Source organism: Mus caroli, chromosome 9 (assembly GCF_900094665.2).
Source record: "Mus caroli chromosome 9, CAROLI_EIJ_v1.1, whole genome shotgun sequence".
Classification (NCBI taxonomy): Eukaryota; Metazoa; Chordata; class Mammalia; order Rodentia; family Muridae; genus Mus; species Mus caroli.
In genome coordinates, this window is record NC_034578.1 from 58454775 (window position 1) to 58465167 (window position 10393).

General features: G+C 50.2%; 1 long non-coding RNA gene across 1 annotated transcript in view; it reads right to left on the reverse strand.

Moving 5' to 3' along the window:
- The window catches only part of LOC110301015, a 34230-nt gene that overhangs the window by 17440 nt on the left and 6397 nt on the right, over nucleotides 1-10393 (reverse strand). Inside the window, exon 2 of the long non-coding RNA XR_002378659.1 lies at nucleotides 9648-9721. This is a non-coding gene — a long non-coding RNA (uncharacterized LOC110301015). The remainder of the gene's footprint in view (nucleotides 1-9647; nucleotides 9722-10393) is intronic.

Consider the following 10393-nt stretch of genomic DNA (forward strand, 5'->3'; position numbering starts at 1 on the left):
TGGATGCATGGACAGTTACACAAATGTATAAATAAATGGTTAAACAAGTGAGAAGAAATGAGTAGAGAGAGGGGATCATGGATAGATGTAGGTGAGGAGGGACAGTTGAATGCCTTCAGCCCTGCCCTGCAGTGCAGAAACTCTAATCGCATGAGGATATGGGTGAGTGAGGCCTGGCTGCTGGGTTTCACAGGCCTGTACGAGAGTGGCATAAGGTCACCAGATTTCTATTTTGGCTGCTTAAGAACATCGCCATCACAACCTTTGTCTGTTTAAAAACACAAAACAAAATGTGACAGAATAAAGGCTAGCTCTTCCCAAATACACGCCATGAATCCTAGCTCCCATGTGTGTAGTATTGGACTTTTTTTTTTCCACTGCTACAACAATATACCTGGGGTGGGGGAGGGGAGTAATATACACAGAGAAAAAGTATACTTAAAAAGTACAACCAGCATGATGAGGGTTCTGTTCCAGGCTTCCCTGGCTATATCATCATGGCAAAGGGTGTCATGGCGAGAGTACATGCAAGACAGAGAGCCTGAGTGGCAAATCAGAAAGTTAATGAGTGGAGTGGGTGGTCCTGTTCTTTTTCTAAGAATGGACTCTCTAGAGAACTAGCTCCATGAGGATGACATTAGACCCTTTCCAGGACCTAATAACCTAATAAATTACCTCCGGAGGCCCCGCTTCTTGAAGGTTCCACCACCTTCCAACATTCCTACTCTGAGGAACAGACTTCCCTAAGCGGAGTCAGTGGACCACTCAAAACCTTATGGGCAGAGACAGATTTGAAATGTGTGTTGCCTTTTTATTAAGAATCCTAGACCTGGCCGGGCAGTGGTGGCGCACGCCTTTAATCCCAGCACTTGGGAGGTAGAGGCAGGTGGATTTCTGAGTTCAAGGCCAGAGTGGTCTACAGAGTGAGTTCCAGGACAGCCAGAGCTACACAGACACCCTGTCTCGAAGAACAAAAACAGGAAAAAAAAAAAAAAAAGAAAAAGAAAAAAAGAAACTGTTTTAAAAAAGAATCCATAGACTTGAGGACAGTAGTTTAGTTTAAAATAGCATGAAAAATACATACATAAAGCAAAACCTAGTTCTGTTAGGTAAAGAAGAACAATATGTCACATAAAATGTCAGTGAGTGAAGCATGGGTGTTTAGGTATAGTGAAGACCAGAGGAAGTGATGCTCACAGGATTGCCTACCGCAGAGCTGTCCATCAGCATACAAGAAGTCGTCCGAGCTGCCCTTAAACTCACTTATATCACAGCCTGAACTCAAACTTGAGATCCTCTAGCACCTAGCCTCTGCGTCCCAAGTGCTAGAATTATAGGCACGAGCCATCATGAGCTAGTCTTATTCACTTGAAGAGATTGGTCTGTGTCCAGGACAACATTATTTAACTAATCAAAACACACATGTGCAGCCTCTTTGCCTCATGGATCAACAACCGCAGGCTCAGGCAGCAGAGCTGGGGTGGGAAGTGCAAAGGAACAATCTCGTAGTCAGCCTCTGATTCATACTGGGGTGAGAAGGGCATCGAGAAAGTGCCACCAGATCCCTCCTACTGGTGAATAATGTCTCTGCAGTCTATCTCCAGAAAAGCTGTAATTCAGGCCCCGAACAACCTGTGATTTACATCCTGGGTTGGTGTAAAAGATATTGTGCAGAGCCTTCTGAGTGTGCTCTGTGTGTTTGTATAAATCTCGCTACTCAAAATATCTCCCACAGTTGACTGACAGCCCGTGTAATTTAGCAGAAGGCTAAAAATTAAAATCCTCAAGCCTGCTGAGGGAGCGTAAGAATGCAGTCACACCGAGCGCCGCCCCTCGCCCGGGCCCAAGCTCGGCAGATGCCAGGGCTGTTCATTTTGGAGACGGAACAAAATATTTGTATTTAGATTTATTAAAGTCATTATTCCGCCATTTGTTCCAATGTGCTTTATTAAAACCGGATCTCGTGTCTGTTTTGAAAGTATTACCTGATTTACATAAGCCAGTCCCAGCCCTAATTACGGCTTCCTTTGGTGTCTTTTCATTCCGAGGGAGGCTTTCGCTCCCCCTCCTGGCTTTTTTTTTTTTTTTTTTTTTTGTCGCCTGCCTTCATGGCCCATATGTCTGCCTTGAGATAGCAAGAATCCGAGCCTATAAATAGATGGCTGAGAACAGCTCCGCTGCCAGTTATCTGTCCACACATCAACATTACCATAATTGCAACAGGCAATGTGTAATCTTTCTAATCACACGTTCCAGACGGAAAACTGGATCGAGTTTCATAAATTGTATAATTTGAGGCTTTCCTGAGCTAACCGCTGGGCAGGCGGGCTGCTGTGGGTCATCCAGGACTTGGAAGTGCCACCCCTCTAAACCTGGTCAGGCTGTCCCAAGGTGGCATGGTGACACACACCTGAGGCAGTCACTTGGGTGCTGAGAAAAGTAGTGCCACCCTCTCTGAGTCACAGTTCCACCCCCCTCCCAGCCAGGCAGTTTCACTTTTCTCTTTCATTCCTTTGGGGGAAACACTGTAAGTGTTTTCAGGATACAGACGAAGACACCAAGAGAGGTGAGACCCGTCTTCAGGGGTGCACCAGCCAGTCGCAGAGACTTAAACACAGATCCCAGACTCGGGCCCCCGCCATGCCCTGAGCTACAGATTATATCTGCAGCCTGGCGCCAGGGAGGTCCCAGTGAATTCCGTATTTTCGTCCTTTCAATGGCTTTCATAAATCTCATTCTTACTTAATTTTGAAGCCCAAACAGACCAGCTTCTCCAGCAAGCCACTGTGCTATCTTGAGTCACAGGGCTTGCAAAGTGGAGCTCTGGGATCCCAGGCTGGGCTGAGTCCAAGCCTGTGTTCGGCCTTCAGGACCTGCACTGTCAGGGTCTTCTCTCCTGGGGATCCCTCTCCTCTTTGTTTGCTTTGCCAGCCTCTCAGAAGGATGCTAATTGGGTCGTGTCAGCAGGCAGCAGGCAGAGCCCAGGGAAAGGTGATGAGGGAGGAGGGACAGCCTTGTGCCAGGCTCCCAGACCATTGCTCAGCTTTCCCAGGGCCTGGTGGGGACTCCAGGAAATTGCCTCTGAGTGTTCTACTTCCCTAGAGAGCTGCTGCAGGAGAGCTCCCTTTGTTTTGCATTGCAAGAAACCTCCGGCAGTGCTATTCATACTGCAGGTCCCTGGAGTGGCTGATGACACCCTGATATATAGACTGGTCCCCAAGGACCCAGCGTGCTCTCTGGCACTGTGCTCTCCAGCCGCGCCTAGTAATTGGCCAGCCTTGCAAAGTTCCATGTGTCTATTAACTGCTTTAAATTGAACACTAATCAGATGATGGTGTGGTTACCAGCAAGGTCCCTCAGGCTTCCCTCAGAAGGAACCATCTAATCTATATCCCTTAATTTTTCCAGATTGAGGAAACTGACAGAGAGGAAGGGAATGGACCTACTGTGGTCATAATCACTCCTAGGTCGTTTTCCATGGTCTGTTGAACCTGTGTCTGTGTGTGTGTGTGTGTGTGTGTGTGTGTGCACATGCCCGTGTACCACTGTGAGGTTCTTGACAGGCAACAGATTCTAGAGTCGCTCCGGAGACACACCTCTGGACATGTCAGTGAAGGAGTGTTTAGACTGAGTTAATTGAAGAGGGAAGACCCCACGCTAGGTTGGGCAGCACCATCCCATGGGTTGCTACGCCTGCCTGACTGATGGAAAGCAGTCTGGGCATCAACATTCACCTCTTCTCCTTCCTGACTGTGGATGCCATCTGACTGGCTAGCTCAAGGATCTCCTGCCATGACCTCCCCATCATGATGGACTCTACCCCAAAACTGTAACTTAAAATAAATCCTTCCACCTTACAGTTGTTTTTATTTGGTCTTTCCTTCTTTCCTGTTCTCTCTCTCTCTCTCTCTCTCTCTCTCTCTCTCTCTCTCTCTCTCTCTCTCTCTTTCTCTCCCCCCCCCCTGCAGCAAAGAGAGAGATACCAATATACACTCTGGGAGCTTCTTGGTGTGATGTATGATATAAACTCTGCCTGCTTTCTAGATAAGAGACTGGAGACCAGGACTTCTCTCCTTAGACCTGTCCCCAACACATCATAAAGTAATCCACCTGGCTGCTTTCTGAGCCTTGTTTTTGCTGTTGGCGGTGAGACGAGAACAATGAAGAAAACATCCCATAAGGTTGACTTGTAGGCAAGCCTGTGGAGCATTTCCTTAATTAGTGATTGATTGAGAGGACCCAGTGCATTGTGGGAGGTGATCCTAGGTGTCTGGGAAAGCAGGCTGAGGCAGCATGGACAATCAGCCAATGAGCAGAATTCCAGCTTCCACCCCTGCCCTGACATCTCTCCGTGAGGCACTGAGTGTGTAACTGTAAGCTGAATTAAACTCTTTCCTCCCAAGCCGTTTTTTTTGGTTATGGTATTTTATCACAGCAATAGAAACCTAAGTAAGGCAGCCAGCTCAGGCCTCGAGAGGCAGATCATCATCACCATCATCACCATCACCATCATCATCACCATCATCATCGGAGCATGGCTTGGTCCAGGGAGATGGAGACACAGCTGCTCACACCTCCTAGACTTGGACTCTCAGCACCAAAGACAGTCCCGGAAGTTTCTAGACTGAGGAGAAGCAGACCTTCCAGCTGACCCCAGCCCAGAGCATTTCCTGTGAGCAAACAGGACCAGTACCATTCATTTTGCAGTGCAGTAGCCAAGGGGTTGCCCCAGCAACACCTGGGAGCTCGCTTGCTATACACACCCCTGGGCTCTAGGCATGACTGCTGAATTGCCGCTCAGGGAGGGGTGGGATATTTGAATTCCAGCTTTGGGAGTCATTTTGGGTTTCCGAATGGCAGCCAGGTCTGACCTAGGCCTGAAGGGGCTTCCTGGATGACGCATCCTGGAGGTTTTTGACCAAAGTGTGAGGATACAGCCTAGAATAAGTCGTGCTAGGGGGAAAAAAGAGATCTCGAACGTGCTCCCAGCTGCACAGCCGCCTGCCCTCCAGGCTCCTGGGGCTCCTTCCTCCATCCAGACCTGACCCATTCTTGCTTTGTAAGCTTTGAAGCTCCAGGCCTAACCTGCTCCCAGTGCCAGGAATGTGGCTCCACACCCACTTTGCCCTAGGGGCTCCACACAGACTCTTTCATAGCTGACCAGACCATCTGACTTAATTCAGACGCATCCCCTTGTGATCTCTCTCAGCCTCCACCACACCTGCATAGAATCTACCCTTGGCGCCTGATGGCAGTACATAGGGCTCCCCTGCCAGACCTGAGTGTGTTTAGAGCACCCACAGCTCCCATAATGCGTTGCATACAGTGGGATTGCTCTCTCTCTCTCTGTCTCTGTCTCTGTCTCTGTCTCTGTCTCTCTCTCTCTCTCTCTCTCTCTGTGTGTGTGTGTGTGTGTGTGTGTGTGTGTGGTGTGTCTATGTGTCTGGGTGTGTGAATGCTCTGACCCACTCACTCATGCGTCATCAAGGACTGGGTCTGTGACAGTCTATGAGGAAGATATAGCGTCAACTCACAATCAGGAAGGGTTCCTGCTTACCCCTTCACCCTTTTCTCTGAGGCTCTGGAAGGCTAGCCTGGAGCTGATCTCTTAAGCAGGACCAGGAAGACCTGACTAAGCTCTCCTCCCCTTCATTCCCCTGATACACCCACCCAGACCAGCCTCTGGCCAAGACTGTCCTGTCAGCACGACACACATCAGGTCTACGTATGACTATCAGTCATGCTCAGTCTAGCTAGCTCAGCTAGGCAGCTATCTACAGTGACCTAGATTGTAGGCAGAGGAGTTGTCCAGGGCTATTCTGTGAACAAGGGCATGGGCTGCCCCCTCTGTGAGGACCCTGGGAGCCTGCCTCCTACAGCCAGCCTCTGATAGGCACCACACAAGGAACACTGTCCAGCACTGTAACTTCGGAAGCAGGACCTATGGGTTCAGAGTCCCAACCCCCTACCCAACAAGCTATGCTCACATCCCTGGAGCCTCAATGTTTCAGAGGCGTCCTTGGCCATGTGGGGACCAGGCCTTGCCTGCCTAAACACAGTACATCAATCAGTGCCCCAGATGACCTATTCTACACCCAAAATACCAATTTAAAACTGGGGATCCCCTGAGTTTCCCCCATCCTTAACCCCTTGAGTGAGACTCTCTTCATTTGCTCCCTGCTGCCCCAGACTCAGGGATCTTGCCCATGCTCCTACATCTGCCAATCACCCTGTTCCCCTTAACCATGTCACATACAGCTCAAACTTGGCAGGGAAAGAGAGCAACCAGGAAGGATTACATTTATGTAATGATGTGTCATAGAAATTAAAAGATAATGAGAATCAGAAGTCCTGGGAGACTTTGATCCCTTTCCTGGCCTCTCTAAGAAAAGCCTTGGGTTCTTTCCACAGCTGCAACAATGACACCGGAGATTGTTCCAGACCCACAAAGACCAGTCATCAGCTTACAAGTAGAAAAGGCTCTAGGCTCCCCTTTCCCTGAGCGTGGTGTGTGTGGAGGTGGTGGGAGGAGCTTAAGTGGGTTTGACTGCAGGTCTCCTTCCTTAATTTCAGATCTGTAGCTTGTTCAGTGAACTGTCTCCAAGGGCTCCCCGGGTGTTAACTGGGTATGGTGTTTGCCCCCTAATCATGGACCGTCCCCAGAACTGATCAGCTAGCTCTGTGATCAGGGCATAGGCTCCTCCCTCTGTGGCTCTCGGGAAGCCTGACTCTCACAGCCAGCCTCTGACAGGCACCATACGGGAAAACTGTCCTGGCCCTGTGACCTAGGAAGCAGGCTGTGTGAATTCAGTGTCCCACTTCACAAGCCCACAAGTTCATGTGCCGATGAGATGAGGCCTCACATGCCTGAACATGGATACGAGCATGACCCGTTCTACATCCAAATTAAAGAATTACAGACTATGAGTTTCTGACCAAATTTCTGCAGATTCTACTTACACATGAAGGTTCTGCTTTGATTAGCCAATGAGGAGGTAGCTATGTGACCCCATGTGTCTGAAGGACCACTTTGTCCTGTCTGCTCAGGACTCGGTAGAGCATCCTCAACAGAGAACGTGAAAAGCACCCTCCAGTAGAAGGTGCTAGAAGGTAAGGCACCCTGTATAAATTGGAAGGCTCAGGAGACTTGTTTGGCCAGCACCCCAACCAGAGCCCAGAGTGGTATCTTGTTACATCTCTGAGCCAGACTCAGGCATCCCGGAATGTGGGCAGTGTGAGCTGTAGGTTCCTTGTTGCTACTTGTCTCTGCTGAGATGGCCACAGGGTTAGCTGCTTCTCCAATTGCACAAGACTAGGGCAGGTGGCCCGGAGCTCCTGGGGCCAGCCTTACCTTCAGGATCACTCCTCCCTTTGCCCACAGCCTGAGGCCAGGTCAGAAGGTGACTCCAGCTCCTCCCTGGAGAGTGATGGGGTAAGTGCTGGTCTTCCTGGAGGGCTCATAGCAAGCATCAGCTGATAAAGAGGGGGAGAATGGCTAGGCTGCAAGGTGGGGCCATACTGCTTTGCTTTCCTGGGGGGGTACAGGGAAAGGTGTGGAGCAAGCACCTTGACTTGTGTGCAGGGAATCATAGCGTGTGCCTGGCTCTGTGCTAAGAGTTTTCCTATACCACCTTGCTTTGATTCCCACATAGCAGAGAATGAAGATGAAGGCTAAGGAGATGATAGCACCATTTGTCTGAAGTTAGACTGCATGCTTGTCTTTTTACAAATCCAGGGCTCTGATCTTAAATTGAACACCCTGCCTGTCTGTGGGGCTGTCTACCTAGTCTCAACTCCTCAATAGCAGGCACTGAGCCCACCTCTACTCTGTCAAACGAGGAGCCACCAAACCTACCCTGGCCAATTCAAAGAGCCTGGCTAATTCTGGGGCATCCTGAAGCCATGGGACCTGGCTAGGATCACCTTCCTGCCTTACATCCCTCAGCAATGATAGCATCCAGCTGGACCAGTGAGTCAGTTCCTTCATTCTCCTGTATCTGGGAGGGTAGGCCTCTCCTGCTGTCAGTTTGGCTCCATCAGCCTGTGTGGGGGTTGCCCTGGCAGCCAGGCTGCCATCAGCCAGGCCCTCGGGCTTGGCAGCCTTCCTAAACTCTCACACCGGGTTTGTCCTTTTCCTTAACCCACCAGCCTCTTCTCTGGGATCAGAGAACCACTTCTAGATTCCTCTGGCCACTTCAACCATGTCCTGGACCAGACTGTGGTGGCTTCTGGTACATCGAGTGCATGGCCTCTGTCCTGGCCTCCGCAGAAGTCTCCCAGAACACATAGCCAGGCGCAGAGCCTGCTTCCCAGAGCACACAGCCAGGCTCAAAGGCCAACCTGCTGTTTTAGAGCCAGCCTGAAACATATGAGGAGAAGGGATTGGGCTCAACTGAGCAGCAGAGAGGGAAGTGGATCTTGGCTGGACCTTCAGGTGGGATGTGTGGGAGGGTAATCTACAGTTGGACTGGACTGTGCAGGTAGGCACAGGACCATCTGCTGAGTGCCAAGGTAAACATCACCCCACATGCTAGGGTGGCCTTCACCTTAGAGGGAGGAGACGGAGTAGCAGCCTATGTTCCGGCAAGGTGGCCAACTTTCAGGTCCTGTTGCTCATCTACAAGATGGACTTAATAAAGCCAGACTTGTTCTATGCAGTCTCTGCAGCCATTTCCACAGAGGGCCTGGCCAAAGGCCTGCATGCCAGCATGCTGCCAACAGAGACATTTCTTTACACCCCGTGTGTTGCCCAACAAGACCTGAGCCATCTTCTATTGGTCCCTTTCCATGTTCTTCATCCTTGGATGAGGAAGAACCTAGAGGCGTTTTGCACAAGGCATGCCTTGCCCTGAAGTGGAGCACCTCACAGAGCACAAAGCAAGCATTGTGCCCTCCTATCGACCCGCCCCTCCACACACTTGATCCTTCGAAAAGCCTGCGATCCCAAATGGGAATTGCAGTCTTGCTGATATCACATCAGGGACTTCAGTAGTTCTCTCTGGGAATCAAGGATGCACTAGCCACTGAGGGTGACACTTGGGCCACCTTCAAAGTCCCTACCCAAAAAGGTCCATGGGAGAAAGAGAAAGGGATAAGAAAATGGCCTCTAGCTCAGACAGATGGCCAAAAGGCTGTGTGTGCTGCTGCATCGTTTACCTGTGGTATCTTTTCTTTTTTGGGGGGGTTGGTTTTTTTTGAGACAGGATTTCTCTGTGTAGCCCTGACTGTCCTGGAACTCTGTAGACCAGGCTGGCCACGAACTCAGAAATTCGCCTGTCTCTGCCACCCAAGTGCTGGGATTAAAGGTGTGCGCCACCAGGCCTGGCTACCTGTGATACCTTATTTGTGGGAGTTATCAGTGCTACTCACCCTTGGGGCTCAAAAGGATGAGCAGAAGTTTTCAGGAGAGACAGGATCTGGAGGCCCTAGGCTCTAGCAGGAAGAATATACCTGGGCTGGCCTGGGGCAATGTCTCTAGGGAATGCAGGTGTTCTGAAGAGCCTAGAGGCACAGGTGTGTGAGGCCCACATGGAACCCTGAGACACCGTCAAGAGACATGCGGGCACCCTATGGCCCACATCTCTGCCTTCAAGGAACTGGTTGGATGAGACAAGACTCACCCCTAACATATTTAAAAGCACTTTTACCTGAAGTTCTCCAATTGTGGGTGTGACATAAAGTCTGAGTTCACTCTCCTCCTTGGGTGGTGCTGCGGGCTCTTCTACAAATGAAAGATATGCACATAATTTCACATTCCATATCCAAAGGCAAGGTCACCCCCCTTCACCTCCTCTACATGCGGCCTATCCCCATTGAAGAATCTTTTTTTTTTTAAGTTTATTTATTTCCTTTTGTGAGGAAGGCTTGCCTGGATGCTGTGGAGCACGCGTACTGAGGCCTGTGGTGACAATGAGAGTCCTTCCCCTATGTTTCAGCATTTGAAACTCTGGGTCCCCAGTTAGTGAAGCTGTTTGGAAAGGCTTCTGAGGCATGGCCTTGCCGGAGGAAATGCATCACCAAATTGAAGAATTCACATTCTCATCTCGAGTTTGGTTCCTGTCCTTCTGCTTCGGGCTCAAGGTTAAAGCTGTGCTCGCTCAGGGTCCTGCTCCAGCCTCCTAGCCTGCCACTGATTGCCACATTTCCCTACCATGGTGGACTCTTACCCCTGGAACAGTAAGACAAAATAAACTCTCACATAAGTTGCTTCTGGTCCTGGTGTTGTTTTATTGCAACAGCAACATACAGGCAAAAATCCATGATCAAGAACAACTCACCAAGCTGGTGGTTCTCTCCTTCTGCCTTGTGGGGCCTAGGGATCAAACTCCTCCTCCTCCCCACCCCTCCCCCTCCCCTCCCCTCCCCCACCCTCTCCCTCCCTTCCTTTTATAAT